This window comes from Zalophus californianus, chromosome 17, assembly GCF_009762305.2.
Source record: "Zalophus californianus isolate mZalCal1 chromosome 17, mZalCal1.pri.v2, whole genome shotgun sequence".
NCBI classification, from domain to species: domain Eukaryota; kingdom Metazoa; phylum Chordata; class Mammalia; order Carnivora; family Otariidae; genus Zalophus; species Zalophus californianus.
The window spans coordinates 55,250,915-55,267,894 of record NC_045611.1 but is presented as its reverse complement, the minus strand read 5'-3'; the positions used below and the strand labels follow the sequence as shown (position 1 = coordinate 55,267,894).

The 16,980-nt window shown below is 42.9% G+C and overlaps 1 pseudogene; it reads right to left on the bottom strand.

Moving 5' to 3' along the window:
• Nucleotides 1-16,980, bottom strand: part of LOC113935851 — a 47,808-nt pseudogene that overhangs the window by 18,088 nt on the left and 12,740 nt on the right.

The following is a 16,980-nucleotide window of genomic DNA, read 5'->3' as shown; positions in this document are numbered from 1 at the left end:
AGTCCCATGATCTACCCCCCAAACAAGCCATGCACCCCCTGCAAGATTTTTCTAAAACTAGTAACAAGTACTTTTGATCTCCATTAAATAGATACATGGAAGTGTATGAGCTGGAATCTGCATGCAGATCGAGGGGCTGAGGGCAGGTCCTGGCGTGAGCATGAGCAAACATGTCAGGAGGGACACCAGAGTGTGGCGAGCACGGCCACCTGGAGGTGAGGACACAGACGACAGAACAAGGAACTGAGATATGACTTTACCTGAGAATGAGTCATTCCTGACTCTCTGGGCTTTCCTCCTCTCCCTCCCCTGGGCTTCTCTGCCAGGCTAGATGGGTCTTGAGACGTCAATCCTGAGTGTCAAATATATGCTGTTTAGAACTTGGTCAACATACGCCTTCCTGTTGCACAAACACACACACAGGAAGATCCTCCCCTCTGCTGCCCACCGCCACAGGAGGGATTCAGGGACACCGTACTGCTACATGGAGACCAGCAAGTGAGTGTTGTGACCTCTTCCCGCAGAACTCACTCCCCTCCTGGTGAAGCACACACATGAGCTGCAGCAGTGGGGAATCTGGGCTGCATTAACCCTCCCGTTAAAGCCACAGACCCGCCCCGATGACACCCCATGTAGAGAACAACCCCCCTCGCCTCTCTCTAGATCAGGGGCTGCTTTTAGTTCTCATCACTGGATGAGCCAGAGCCCTAGTGCTTGATGCTGGATACTGAGGCTGGGCCCCATTATGCCCAAACACAAGAAGAGAAATCTCTGGGGACTGGGCACATGAGGAATGTGCAAAATGCCTCACAATCCCATGGGAAGTCAGGGTGGAACACCAGAGGAGACCAGCCTAGCACCCCACCCACCTGCGGCTCTGCTCCCTCCTAGGGCCCTGTCCCCTGCATGCAAACAGTGGAAGAGAAAGGAGCAGAGAGACCCATGCAGAGCAGGCATCACAGGTCAGAATGGGGGGTTGGAGGGAAGCTAGAATGGGACATGGCAGTGTCAGAGATGGCCCCATGAGAAGGTGATCTCACAACAAACACCTGGGGAAGGAAGTTCACCACCTGCATTTGAAGTCAGAGAATTCTAGACAGAGGGACCACCCTTGGGAAAGCCCTGGGGCAGTGCTGACCCTGGCCTCAAGAACAGCAAAGGCATCTGTGCGCCTCAATCCCAGGGAGGGAGGAGGAGACAAGCAGGGGATCAGGTCACAGAAGTAGATCAGGAATGTCCAGCCATGGTCTTCAGACGATGTTCTCCTCCATCTCAAGTGAATTCTGGAAGCCCTGTAGTCTTTCACCCAGATTAAAGTCTTTTTCTTTAATTCTATCATAAGTGAAAACACACACAAACAATAGGCTGTGTATTTTGAAAACATGCCAAGATGGTTACCTACGCCCCAGGAAGGATGGCACTGCTCTTAACTGGGAGGTGGAGGACGGGAGGGAACACAGTCGGGGGAGTTCAGGAGGTCATGTTTGGAAACTGTAAGGTGGAGATGCCCGTTACATGTCCCAGCAGAGAGGCAGAAGAGACAGCTTAGAACACAATGTGGCGTCTAGGGCAGGGGTCTGAGATGGAGTGTGAACCTAGGAGACCTCGGGGTGTTTAAACCCTGAGACACGGTGATATGGAAAGTCACCAGGTGTAGACAGAGAAGAGAGGTCCAAGACTAGGCAATGGGGTACTCCTCCAATCAGAGAGGGTTGAGGAAAAATATGCAGAGGAAACGGAAGTTAACAAGGTGGGGAGAAGAAAACTGAAACACACACACACACACGAGAGGTAAGATTTGTCGATACTGTAATGTCCAGAAAGCCATTAAAAAAAATGTCTTCAAAGGAAGGAGTGGTCACTGTTCAACATGTTGCTGATCAGATGAAGAGAGTCAATCACCCAGTAGATTTAGAACATTGGAGGACATTACTGTCTCTGACAAAGGGAATGGAATGGTAGACCAAAGTCTGAGGGTTAAGAGTCAAATTCAAGCACAACTGCAGAGTACAGACAAATTTTCAGTGTTCTGCATAGAAGAGCTCTTTGTATCTTTACACTATTGTGAGAAATGCTGTGAACATAAGAGTACAAATACTTGTTCTGGTCCCTGTTTTCAAGTTCTTTGTGAATATACACAGGAGTAAATTTGGTGGATCATATGTTAATTCTACGTTTAATTTTTTAAAAAGCTATCTTATGATGCAAATAATTATAAAATGCACGAGTCTTATAAACAGTAATTCTCTTTCTCATCTGTTCAATTCAAACAAGCAAATTTAAAGTTAAATACATTATGGAGACACAGGTCACTCTATCACAACTGAATCACCCATGTCCCATTAACCACCACTCACCCAGATCTGGGTTCCCTTTTTCTCCCTCCGAAGGATTTCTGTCTATCCATCTGTTCGTGTCTTTCTCTTTCCTGATTCACTCTACTGTTTCTCCTTTCCTGTGATTCCCGTCTCCAGTCTTGCTTTCTCCCCTTTTCTCTCTTCCTTTCCCTGCACCTACACTTTCCGGGGGCACTCCTGAGACCTATTTCACCTTCCCTTACTCCTTCTGCCCAGGCTTTCCGACTGCTCCGAGCTCCATCAATGCCGGCCTCGCTCTCCGCCCCACCCCCACCTGTGTCCTGGGCTCTCCCAGGTCCGCTCCCTGCGCCCCGACTCACTGGCACCCCCTCTGGCTGAGCTCTCGCACTGCTGAGTCTCTCTGCGCTGTCAGCCCCACCGCCTCAGTCCCAGCATCTTCTGCCCACAGCCCTTTTCTCCCCGCTGTCTGCGTCAAGTACCTCGCCCTCGTGGCCCCACCTCTGCTAACCGAGGGCCCCGACTGTCCTGTCCCCCTTCTTCTGGAGCGCCTCCCTTTCCTCCACATTTCGCTCTTCTCTTTTCTCCGCTTGCGACTTTCCGCTCTTACGGCCTCATTGCAGGTCCCTCCCGCGTCCTCTATCTTGCCGCCTCTTCACGGACCCTCTCACGGATCTCTCCTCCGCCATTCCCCTTCTCCTGCTCCCCCTCTCCCCCTCGTCTGCCGCCGTCCCGGCCTCCCTTCCGCGGTCCCGGCTTCCCCAAGGCCCCCCATCCTCGCGGGGAGGGGGAGGGGACCTGCTCCGTGACTCCCCGCGATCTTCCGTCCCAAAGCCCGCGCGGACGAGGGTGCCGTCCCTGGGCATCGGTCCTCTCACGCTACGCGGGGCTGCACGGCGCGGGGGCACCTCAGGAGGGCGGCGGGGTCTGCGCAATCCCAGGGCCAGGGCCAGACTCCGCGCCTCGACGGGCCGAGCCGGGCCAGGCTGCGGCGCGAGGCGCACACGCCCATCTCCCTGGACTCCCACGGCGCGGGCGGGAGGGGCGCCCAGGGACGGCGCGAAGCGAGGAGACAACGCGGCAGGCGGCGTCTGAAGGCCCGAGGCCCGGGGGACCACAGGCAGGGGCCGACTCCGAAAAATGTGAACCTAAACGCACCGGGACCCCCGGAGCCGCAGCGCCGCCCGCAGGGTTCCGTGTGTATCTCCGCGACGCCCTACTTACCGCGGTGGGAGGCGGGGGTGAGGGGACTCTAATGTGCGCGGAGACCCCAGACCCCAGGCTTGTAGGCCTGGGGACTGAGATTCTGACGTAGAAACGCGAAAGTTAAAATCCCAGGCAGCCGATTTGACCTTCGCTCCCGGCTAGCCGCTTCCGGGTCGGCGACAATCTGCGCCTGCGCGCAAGTGGGACGACGGGACTGGGAAGGACCTTGTGGGGAGTGCTTCCGGTAACGGGCGGGAGGCGAATTGTGGCCTGGCCGAGATGCTCGCCGCCTATGGGCGGGGTTGGGGCAGAGCCTGGGTGGAGCGCCTCCGGCCGCTCCGGGAAGCTCGTACTGGCCAGGCCTTCGCCCTGAATTCGGTGGGTGGGTTGGGGCGGAGATTCGAAGAAGCATTTCCGGTAATGCGAGGGAAACACATGATCTCTGGAGCCAGGGCGGCGGTAGGGCGGAGCCAGGCGGAAACTGGGCGCAGAGCTTCCGGCGCTGGGCGCACCGGAGGGGTGGTCCTGTCTGGGCCGTCGGACTCGAGGCTACGACCGTTGGGCCGGGCCTGGGTAGGGCGTCGACAGAGAGGTCGGGCCTTCTGGTAGCCCCTACGACCAGGGGCTGGATCCTGGGGACGGAACCAGGATCTCGGGTAGGATCTGGCTGGGGCCTGGTTGCCTCTGCTCCCAGTACTTGTTTTTGACTTTCCATCCCTTCCCATTTCTGTCGCGTCCTGTGTCACAGGACTGCTGTCTGCCCATTTAAGTTGGTTTCAAAAGTTTGAGGGAAGGTTGGAGTTTTGTGGTCCGCCTTGTGTTAAAAGCTAACGTGGTTACGTTTAATTAAGGTGAAAGTGGCATTCCTGAAAAACTGTTTTGAGGACAAGGAACAAGTGTTGGCAAGGATGTGGAGAAAAAGGAACCCTCCTGCACTGTTTGCAGGAGATCAGACTGGTACACTCTGTGGATGACAGTCTGGAGTCTCCTCAAATAAAAGAACTACCTTCTGACCCGTAATGGAACTACCTGGTATTTACCCAAAGAATATAAAAACACTAATTCAAAAGGATACATGCACCCCTATGTTTATTGTAGCATTGTTTATAATAACCAAGTTACGGAACAGAGACGCATCAGTTGATAGAGGAATGGATAAAGAAGTTGTGGCACACACACACACACACACAAATGGAGTATTACTCAGCCATAAGAGTGAAATCTTGCCGTGTGTAAAAATAATGGATCCAGAAAGTATTATGCTAAATGAAATAAGTCAGAGACAAATAGCATATGACTCAGTAATATGTGGAATCTAAGAAACAAAATAAATGAACAAAGAAAAAAGAGATAAACCAATTTAGGACTTTGAACTACATAGTACTCCCTGAAGGTTGCCAGGGGGGAAGTCGGTGGGGGGATGGGAGAAACAGATGAGGGCCATTTAAAGCACACTTGTGTTGATGAGCACTGTGTAATGTATACAATTGATGACTCATTAAATGGTATACCTGAGGGCGCCTGGGTGGCTCAGTCTTTCAGCGTCTGCCTTCGGCTCAGGTCATGATCCCAGGGTCCTGGGATCGAGCCCCACATCGGGCTCCCTGCTCCGCGGGGAGCCTGCTTCTCCCTCCCCCACTCCCTCTGCTTGTGTTCCCTCTCTCGCTGTGTCTCTCTCTGTCAAATAAATAAAAATCTTTAAAAAAAAATGGTATACCTGAAACTAGTATAACACTGAATATTAACTATATTTGGCATTAAAATAAAAAACTTGGGGCGCCTGGGTGGCTCAGTCCATTAAGTGTCTGCCTTTGGCTCAGGTCATGGTCCTAGAGCCCTGGGATCGAGCCCCATGTCAGGCTCCCTGCTCAGCGGGGAGTCTGCTTCGCCTTCTCCCTCTGCTTCCCCACTCCTGCTCTGGGCTGTCCCTCTCTCTCACATAAAATAAAAATAAAATAAAAAACTTAATGCAAAAAAACTTCACTCAGAGATAGACATGTGCATCCTGCCACAGGCAAAATGTACTGAGTGGCCTGGGACCAGGTCCTCTGTGGAGAGTGATGTGGGGCCATGGCTGGATCCAGGAAATGTCTCCTGCATTAGAATGTAAGCAACTGAAGAAAGGAGTGCGGCTTTCTTTGCAAAGGATGCAAACTGAAATGTGAAATGCAATACTCAACCAATGTGAAATATACCATTACTGACCAACATTTTTCGGAATGTCATTTCCATTTCTAGCCCCATTCATCATGTGCTCAATCCTGTGTTCATATCTAGAGCTGTTCATAGGCACAGGACCTGGTGTGTGGGAGATGGGGGTTGAGACGTGATATTTAGGTCACCACGGTTTAGAAAAAAATTTTTTTAGAGTACATATCTAATTTGAGTTGTTCTTTATGTTTGTCAACGTATTCCACACTTGAAGTGACTGATAAACTCAACTTGAGGTAAACTTTTGTGACCTCATAGTTCATTTCTCAGTAATTTCTAAATATAATTGCAAATTCACTTTAGTTTTTTTATGGAGATTTTTGTATTGAGAAAGTTGACAGGTACACAAAACCCATTTTGGGGAGAAAATGAAAACACACAATAGAAAAAGTAAATACTGTTTGGGCCATAGCAGAACCCAGAGAATACATTTTTAATTGAAAAATTCTAGGCACTTCATAATTGACCTTTTGATACAAAATGACCTATTAAATTTACTTTTATCTAGAGTAACACTTTCATAAAAAATTATGTTAGCATTTTTGTTTTTCTATTTCTAAATGTTCTGTCAGGTGTGGATTATAATCCTGCTCTTTTGAGTATATATTCTCTAGAAGACTGTTGAGTTTGATGTCATTTAAAGAATACTTTTGCAATATTTCCAGGGTCATTTGACAGGCACGTGAGTTTTCTTTATATGAACACTAAGGAAAGTGAAGGTAGACTGTCAATTTTCCAAAGGTCTGATTTATACCTTCAATAATCTTTAAGGCAATATCCATGAGTTAATATCCACGTTTCTCTAAAATCCATACGTGTTAAAGATGAATTCTACAGTAAGAATTGAGGAGATAAAGGCATTTTGGATAAAAAGGCTTTTAATATATTAAATTTGTAAGGTTTCCTGTATACATTATGTGGTGTTTCATAAGTTTTAAGCCTGCTTATGGCTTCTGAAGTTTTTAATATTTGAATTACTTAACATTTACTAAGGCTTGAGTATCATTACTCATAAAATTCTTAAGTTTTCATTCCAAAATTAGTATTGTGGTGATCTCACAAGGAGTGAATTTTGGATGAAAACGTTGCCATATATATTACATTTGAAGATTACTCTGAGGTATTTAATGGATGTTTAATAATGTTTGACTTGGTTAAATACAGTGCCCCACTGTGTATAATTTTAAGATCTCTCCTGTATGAATTTCTGATTAGTAAAGATTCATCCTGTCTAAAGATTTTCCAAGTTCATTACTTTTGCAGTTTCTTTGTAATATGTAGAACTATATTATTTTGTTATCAACAAAAAAAGGGATCAAAACTTTCCCACCCTTATGCAAATGTTGGTTTTGACACTAGGAAGGATTCTTTCAGGTTGTGACACTAAAAACCTTTTTGATGGATTTCTTTGCTTGAGTACATTTACAATGTGTATCCTGTTTTAAATGTCTTCAAATAACCTAGATATAACTGAAAAGAGAATCCAATCCTATTATCACATCATTCCATGCATTTGTTTCCTGCATGTTAAAAAAAAATACAGTGCTGGGGATAGATGAGAACCTTCAGAAGGTAATTACGTAGATTATGCTGTATTATATAATATTGCCTACCAGCCATGTTGGCATGAAAGAGGTTTCACAGCATGGACTCCCATGATCACAAATAAGTGACCTGTAGAACTTTCAACAAACTCTCAACAGCTGGAGAGAAGGCAATTATACGTGAAAGTCATGGATCCATTTTGTTTATGGGGAATTTTGCTGCTTGTGAAATTTATATTATCCTGCATCGTAAAGATTTCCATCATGTTACGGTCCCTATGAATTCTCTCTCCCATGACGACCTCCGGCTGTACTGCAGTTGTGGAACTGCATCAACCATGTGAGGAAAAGGGATACAGGAAAAATCAATCAGGTTTGTCTAAGAAATGGCAGGTACCATGTTACCATTTTTCCCCCTCAGGCCAACTCTTCAGGAAAGGACAAACACCTACAACATTAAGAATCTGTACTGCAAAGACAGTTAACTCTATTCATCACAAATCTGGGGGTGGAAACTACTACTTCCATTCTAAAGAGGACTATGAAGCACAGTATTGAGTGATTTCAGTAACTTCATATCCTGTTTAGCAGCAGACTGGGGACTTAAACCTACTGGGGGTGGTAACAAATCACATCATGTAATCAACATGATATACGGAAAAAGGTGGTTGATGATGTTCTTCCAGTAATCTAGATCTACATTTAGCTCTTTTCATAAGCTGTCCTTGTAGTTTAAATATTTTATTTATTTATTTGAGAGAGAGAATGAGATAGAGTACATGAGAGGGAGGAGGGTCAGAGGGAGAAGCAGACTCCCTGCTGAGCAGGGAGCCCGATGCGGGACTCGATCCCGGGACTCCAGGATCATGACCTGAGCCGAAGGCAGTCGCTTCACCAACTGAGCCACCCAGGCGCCCTTTCGTTGTAGTTTAGATTCTGGTATGCTATTATAATTTTGTCTGTGACCAGGTTCCATTTATATGTAGAGATTTATTCCATATGGCAACACCAATTATGCATAAAGCTTCTGAGATTTTTTTTCTAAGACATTTATTTATTTAGAGGGAGAAAGAGACTGCAGGGGGGAGGGGCAGAGGGAGAGAGAGCCTTAAGCTGACTCCACACTGAGTGCGGAGTCAGACGCAGGGCTTGATCTCATGACCCCAAGATCATGATCTGAGCTGAAACCGAGAGTCAGATGCTTAACTGACTGCCCCACCCAGGCGCCCCAGCTTCTTAGATCTTAAACTGTAGATACTCCGATTGCCACATAATACAATAGGAACCTGCCCCATGACCAAGTTGGACTTAATGACTGCAGGATTTGCTTAATATGAGTACAGTAAGAGAGAGTCCTTTCTTTTTATCCCAGGAACAAAACAGTGGTACCTGTCACCACAGCACTGAACAATTTTATGATGCCCCAAATTATGGTAGATAAAACACAATATGGAAATTATAGCAAGGCAGCAGGATACAAGGTTAATGATCAAAAGTTAACGGCCTTCCTAGATACCAGAAATAAACAAGTGAATTAAAAATTAAAAACAAAATACCATTTACATTAGGGCCAAAACAAAAGGAACCATCACAGACACTAGTGGCAATTCACAAAAGGTCTGTGTTGGAAGACATAACATCATTAACAGATTTTCAACAAGTCTAAAGTTGATAATCAAGTAATGTCAACAAGAAATAGAAAATAAAAAGATCATATAAACTGAAGATAAGTAGGGTGTTCCACAAATATCCCTGCTCCTTTGACACCCATCATTTCATGAATTTTAAAACATTTTGACTTTTAATTTTCCTGCAGAGTGTAAAATTTGATTTGATTAATCTTCAAGAATTAGACTTAGTTCATACTATTAGAATTCTCTGATGCATAGCATATTGTGAAACCTGCTTAAGCAATGTACCAGCAATCATTGTATTTGTAGGGTTTTCTCTGACATGAAATCTTTGGTGAATCCTGAGGCAGGGCATGAAAGCTGTGCTACATTCTTTGGTGAGATTTCCTTGCAGTATGCATTCCCTCATGACTCCAAATGTGAGAACATTTAATAAAAGCCTTACCACAACCTCTACATCTATATCTTCATTCTATGTATATTCTGGTGTCTACTCAGGCTTGAACAGTGCTTAAAGAATTTGTCACACTCATGACATTTGTAAGGTTTCTCTCTGGTATGAATTCTCTCATGACTCCAAAGGTATAAACATTTAATAAAAGTCTTACCACACACTTTATATTTGTATCTTCACTCTATGTGTATTATGGTGCTTATTGATGCTTGAGTAGTGCTTAAAGGCTTTGCCACATTCATGACATTTATAAGGTTTCTCCCCAGTATGAATTCTTTGGTGAACAGTAAGGCTTGCATTCTGACTAAAGGCCTTGTCACATACATTACATTTATAGGGTTTCTCTCCATCATGAACTCTCTTATGTTGAGTAAGATTTGAACTCCTGATAAAGGCCTTGCCACACTCATTACATTTGTAAGGTTTCTCTCCAGTATGAATTCTCTCATGACTCCAAAGGTATGACCGTGTGGTAAAATCCTTACCACACTGATTACATTTGTAAGGTTTCTCTCCAGAATGGATTCTCTTATGTTGAGCAAGATTTGAACCACTAGAAAAGGCTTTGCCACACTCACTACATTTGTAAGGCTTCTCTCCAGTATGAGTTCGCTCATGACCCCAAAGCTGTGACGGTATCATAAAATTCTTACCACATACATTACATCTAAATGGTTTCTCTCCAGTATGAATTCTCTTATGAATACAGAGGTGTGAACGCGTGGCAAAATCCTTGCCACACTGATTACATTTATAAGGTTTCTGTCCAGAATGGAAATTCTTATGTTGAGCAAGATATGAACCATCAGAAAAGGCTTTGCCACACTCATTACATTTGTAAGGCTTCTCTCCTGTATGAATTCGCTCATGACCCCAGAGATGTGACTGTGTGGCAAAATCTTTACCACATATATTACATTTATATGTTTTCTCTCCAGCATGGATTCTCTGATGCCTCATAAAGTTTGAGAACCTCTTAAAGGCTTTGCCACACTCATTACCTTTGTAAGGTTTCTGCTCAGAATGAATTCTTTGATGAGTAGCTAAGGTTGAGCAATGGCTAAAAGCCTTCCCACACTCATTACATTTGTAAGGCTTTTCTCTTTTGGGTGTTTTCTGGTGTTGTGTCCGTGATGAAGGATGCATAAGAACCTTCCCATATCTATTAAAAATGTTGGTTTTGACACTAGAAGGAATTTTTTGAAGTGAAACTGAAGTCTTTTTGGTAGGCTTCTCAACTTGGTTACTTTCATGAATTTCTTCTTGGGTCTGAAATCTCTGCAGTTCAGTCAGATGTGAATGAAAACTTAATTCAAGTGTACTGTCCAAACAGTTTCTATACTTGCTTCCTGAATAACCTACCTTGTTTTTTAGTGCCTTACTCACCGTATCATGTTTGTAATATTCAGATGTATTTCTGTAATATTCAGATGTACTTCTTCCTATGGAAACATTGCACTTTACAGGAAAATGATTACAGAATTTATGATGTTGTTGATGTTCTCTACAGGCCAGATTTTTGTAATGGGTTGCAGTGTCTTCTACGTAATTTTTTTCTTCATAAAGCCACTGAGTCTCAAATTTGTTCACATCTTGGATTTTTCTCAAATCAAAATCCTCAAACTCATGTCTTATGTGTCTTTCCAAGAAAATTAATGTTTGGAATAATTCTCCATTATTAATGTCTTCTTTTGGTGGTAATTCTTTGCTCACACATCTGGTAAAGATATCTGTAAGATATAAAGAATCATAGGCTTCCTATTAACCAGAGTTTGAAGATGGGTATTTTATAATGAAAAGTATTACACCAAAATTAAAACTCATAATTACAGAGCTAGTACATTTGTCAACCATGGTATGCAAATGAACAGAAACACAAAGGATAAGATTTCACAATAAAGAAAGGCTGATTACAGGTAGTTCAAATTATTTTCAGAGAAGCCTATTTATAAATGCCCTATGATCAAAAGTTACAACAGCCCTGAAAACTTCGGAATTTTCTACAGGTATCCCAAAGATCATAGCAACCTAGAGGAGGCATAAAGGTGGCTCATATTTAAAAGAAAAAAACAAAACAAAAAAAAAGAAAAATACATATCACACTCAATTTTCGAATACTTATTGTATACAACATTAAAACAAAGCTTTAAGGATAACAAAATATTCTGAATACTTGCTATAAAACTGCATCCATGTAGAATAGGCATACTGCAATGTTAATAATCAGTGTCCTTATATTCTATAATATATGCTACAATTATCTATTAATAATGAAAAAATAAACATGTTAGTAACCCAAATTCAGCAGTTATTAAGGAATATGTATATTTGTAAGAAATATATATAGACATTAGAATTTTAAACAATTCACCCATAAGAAAAAAAGAAAGGTTGTATTTCAAGAGAAGCACACAATATCATAAACGGAAAATATGTTGAAATCATCCATTGTGAAATAGAAGTTCTGATATAAATATGTAATAGTATAGAGATTAACAGTGGGGCTCTGTGACATGGAAATGGCAAAGAAGGGAACTTCAGGAGACTCCAGCAGGAGATGAACTACCAAAAACTGTCAGAATGAACTTTATAAGAACCCTGGAAATTAATCACGGGATTCCAGCAACAAGGCACCCTCTTCATCAAGAAAAAGGTAGCTGTTTTAACTTGCCCTGACTCTGTGCCCTGCACCCCAGCTAGGAAGTGGCCTTGAAGATGGCAGTTTGCAAGGGATACAGGCTTCCCAAACCTCAGGGAAGAGATGGCATCTTCAAAGAACTGTGACTGGTTATTTGTTTGTTTCTTAAGTCTGCCTGCTGGCTCCCTGAAGGAGTGGCTCAAAATGCTTGCTTTCTTTGGCCTACCTCAGATCTCTACCTAAATGGAGATAATAACCAGGGGCCATTCGTCACAAACATTTAAAGGTAAGTCTAGTAGCCACTGCCACCTAGGGCAGGAGAACAATTGGCGCAAACAATGGACAAACTGAAAACCCTGAGAAGAACATTGAGGAGTGAGGTGCACTGGGAAATAACGCTTTGAAAATTCCGCAATTATTCCAGGGACCCTAGAAGGTTGAGGGCATGCCCAGGACCAGACACATGAGAAAAGACCCGAGAAGCCCCCAAGCGTATACCTCCAGCTGACCAGCAGATTGTGAGCAAGCAGAAGTGAAGGATAAGGCACTGTTGTCTTAAACTTCTACCCTGTGTGTTTCAAGCACTCCCCAACACACACACACACACACACACACACACACACACCTCATCTACAAAGAGTGGAAAGTTGATTTGTGTTTGGTTCTAGCAGTTTCAGGAAATCTGCTCAATCACTAGCTGACCAATAAGCGAACCAAAGGCATCAATGGCTACAGGTAACAAAGAAAATACACCACACAAAATTTGTTGAGGGAAATAAATACACAACAATCATAAACATAAGAAACCCTGGGAAGGAATAATATTATGATTTCCAAAGTTTCAACATATTCAAAATGTCCCATTTTTAACAAGAAGTTACAAAGGAGGCAACAGAACAATAAGGCAAACCCCATTCAGAAAAATAAATATTAAATAAATAATGAAAACCTGGCCCTAAGGAAGCCCAAGTTTTGGACTTACTAAACACACACTTTAAATCAACTATTTAAGCTAAAGGGAATGATGGACAAAATTAAAACGCAATCAGGAAAACACTTTAAATAAACAACAGAATATCAGTAAAGAGATAGAAGATGGAAAAAGAAACCAAACACATTCTGAAGCTGAAATGTAAAATACTCGAACTGAAATATTTCAGAGGGGCACCTAGCTGGCTCAGCTGGTTAAGCGTCTGACTTCAGCTCAGGTCATGATCTCAGGGTCCTGGGATCAAGCCCCACACTGGACTCCCTTCTCAGCAGGGAGTCTGATTATTCCTCTCCCTCCGCCCTTCCCTGCTCTCATGTTCTCCCTCTCTCTCAAATAAATAAATAAAATCTTAAGAAAAAAAAGAAAAATTTCATAGAGAGGTTCAGTATCAGGTCTAATAGGTGGAAGTAAGATTCAGCTAACTGGCAGGGAGATCAGTTGAGAGTACCCTGTATGAGGAGCACAAAAAGACTGAGTATAAGTGAATAGAGTCTAATGGTGCTGCAGGACAACATCATGTGGGCCAACATATGAACAATGGGAGTCCCAAGAAGAAAGGAGAAAGAAAAGGAGGCAGAAGAGTTATTGAAAGAAATATGGTAGACAATTTCTTAAATGTTAAAAGACAAGACTCTATAAATCTAAGAACTCAGTGAACATGCAATTAAGAAAAACTGCAACAGAGACGCACACTGCAACAAATCATAATCAATATGTGGAAAGACAAAAGTAAAAAAGAGAATTTTGAAAGCAGGAAGGGAGAAGCATCACATATAAAGGACGCACAATAACTTTCAGAGCTTATTTTTCAGCCAAACCATGAAGTCCAGAAACAATGGGATATTTAAAATGTTGACAGATAAGAGGGGGGGACAAAAAAGTCAACCAACTACAACTTCCAAGATAAAAGATGAGGAAGTTCCTTGTAACTAAACCACCACCACAAGAAATAAGAGGGAACACTTCTCTTTTTCCCCTCCCAGTCCCCCCAAGAAAGAACCTTTCTTAATTCATTCTCTGAGGCCAACATTATTCTGATACCAAACCAAAGACATCACATGAGAAGAAAATGATAAACTAATATCACTTAATATAGATGCAAATATCTTCAATAACATACTGTCCAATTAAATACATAGTAGATTAAAATTATACAACATAACCAAGTGGGACTTACTCCAAGAATTCAAGGATTGACAGACAATTCAACATGTAAACATCTACCAATATAATAACCTAGATTAATAGTAAAAAGAAAAAAAGAAAAACCTACATAATCATCTCATTGTCTACAGAATATTTGAAAAAACCTAGAACTCTCTTTCATGTTAAAAAACACCAGCATACTTAAAACAGAAGTGAACTTCCTCAACTTCTTAAAGGTCTATTATAAAAAACCCACAGTTCATATCATAGTCATGGTGAAAGAGTAATACTTTCCCCCTAAGCTAAGGAATAAGTGATGAAATACTGACTTTTATCAATGCTATCCATCACTGTACTGCAAGTTTTACCAGGACCAATAAAACAAAAAAAGAAAGAAAAGAAAAATTAAATATACATACATATTGGGGAAGAAAAAGGACAATAATCTCTATGTGCTGATGACATAACACTATGTATAAAAAATTCCATAAAATACACACACACAGGGCGCCTCAGTGGCTGGGTCGGTTAAGCCTCTGCCTTTGGCTTAGGTCATGGTCCCAGGGTCCTGAGATCCAGCCCCAGGATGGGCTCCCTGCTCAACGGGGAGCCTGCTTCTAGCTCTCTCTGCCTGCCCTTCCCTCTGCTTGTGCCCTCTCTCTCTGTCAAATGAATAAATAAAATCTCTAAAAAAAAAAAATACACACACACAACCTACTCTAAGAATGTGTCCTAATGATGTCAGGAAGGTTGCAGGACACAGTATCAACACATGAAAGCTGTTGTGCCTTATAAACTCTACTGAACAATCTGGGAAGGGAATGTTAAAAATATTCCATATATAATGAAACATCAAAGAAATAAAATACCTAGGAAAAAATCTTAACATAGGCAGTGAAAGACCTGTAGACTGAAAAGCATAAAATGCTGCTGAGAGAAATTAAACACCAAAATAAATAGAAAAGACATCTCATATTTATGGGTTGGAAGATATCATATTTTTAAAAAGATGGTAACATTTACCAAAGTGGTCTAGATATTCTATATACACATTATGAAAATTCCAGAAACCTTCCTTGGAGAAATGGAAAACATGATCCAATACATATGGAACTGCAACGGGCCCTGAAGAGTCCAGACAATATTGAAAAAGAAGAAATCTAAATAATAAACAGAGACACAGTGCAGACTGGTAATTTCAGGGACTGGCAACAGGAAAATGTGGAGAAACTGACTTATGGGTAACGGAAAGTAATTTGGAGTGATGGGAATGTTGTGCACTTAGGCAGAGGTGGTAGTTGGACAACTGGTAAATGCACTAAATGCCACTGAAATGTTCACTTTAAAATGGTTAATTTTGATTCCGAGCAAGAAGGCGGAAGAGTAGGGGACCCTATTTCAACCGGTCTCCTGAATTTAGCTGGACATCTATCAGACCATTCTGGACACCTATGAAATCAGCCTGAAATGTAAGAATATATATTTGGATCTCTATGAGCAGAAAATCTCCAGCAGTCTTGAGGTATGAAGGGTGGAGCCGTGATTCTGTGGGCAGATATCAGAAAATAAACAGAAGGGGGACGGAGCAGCCATAAGCTGGCACTGGGAAGGTGACAGAATACCAAAGAACAAAAGCTCAAAAAAACAGTTTTCACTGAGCCCACCACCCCCCCACAGGGGTCACTGCAACTCTGCCCAAGCAGGGTTGCCTGAGTAACAGTGCGGCAGGCCCTTCCCCCAGAAGACAGGCTGGAAGAACAAGAGGAAGACAACCCTGGGGTCCCTATAAAACAGGTGCATCTTGCTTGGGTCATGGTTAATACTTTGGACTCTACATTCCCTCAACCACCCTCCAAAGAATGACTAAGAGAAGGAACCCACAACAAAGAAAAGAATCAGAGACTATGGCCTCTGCCACAGACCTAATGGATATGCATATAAGCAAGATGTCAGAGACAGACTTCAGAGTAGCAATTATGAAGTCGTTATCGAGGATTGAGAAAAATATTAGTGATAATATAGAATCTCTAAGGGCAGAAATGAGATCTAATCAGGCCGAACTTAAAAATGCTATGAATGAGATGCAGTCTAAACTGGATACTCTGGCAGCCAGGGTAAATGAGACAGAAGAATGAATTAGTGAGCCAGAAGGTAAGATGATAGAAAAGAAAGAAGCTGAGGAGGCTTGGGATAAACTCCTGAAAGCCCAAGAGATCAGACTGAGAGAGATTATTGACGCCATGAAATGTTCCAATGTCAGAGTTACTGGGATCCCTGAGGGTGGAAGTAGAGAGAGGACTAGAAGATCTATGTGAGCAAATCATAGCTGAGAACTCCCCTATTCTGGGGAAGGAAACAAGCATTCATGTCCAAGAGGCAGAGAGGCCCACTCCCAAGATCAAAGAGAACAGATCAATGCCTCAACATATAATAGTAAAACTCGCAAATCTTAGAACCAAGGAAACAATCCTGAAAGAAGCTAGGGGGAAAAGATTTCTTACATACACAGGGAGGAACATCAGAATAATGTCTGACCTGTCCACAGAGGCGTGGCAAGACAGGAAGGGCTGGCAAGACATATTCAGGGTACTAAATGAGAAGAACATGCAGCCAAGGATACTTTATCCAGCAAGGCTGTCATTCAGAATGGATGGAGAACAAGGAGCTTCCAGGACCGGCAGAAACTGAAAGAGTATGTGACCACCAAGCCGGCCCTGCAAGAAATATTAAGGGGTGGGGGGGGGTCTATAAAAGAAGAAAGAACCCAAGAGTAGTCTAGACCAGAAATTTACAGAGACAATCTATAGAAACAGGGACTTCACAGGCAACAGGATGGCACTAAAA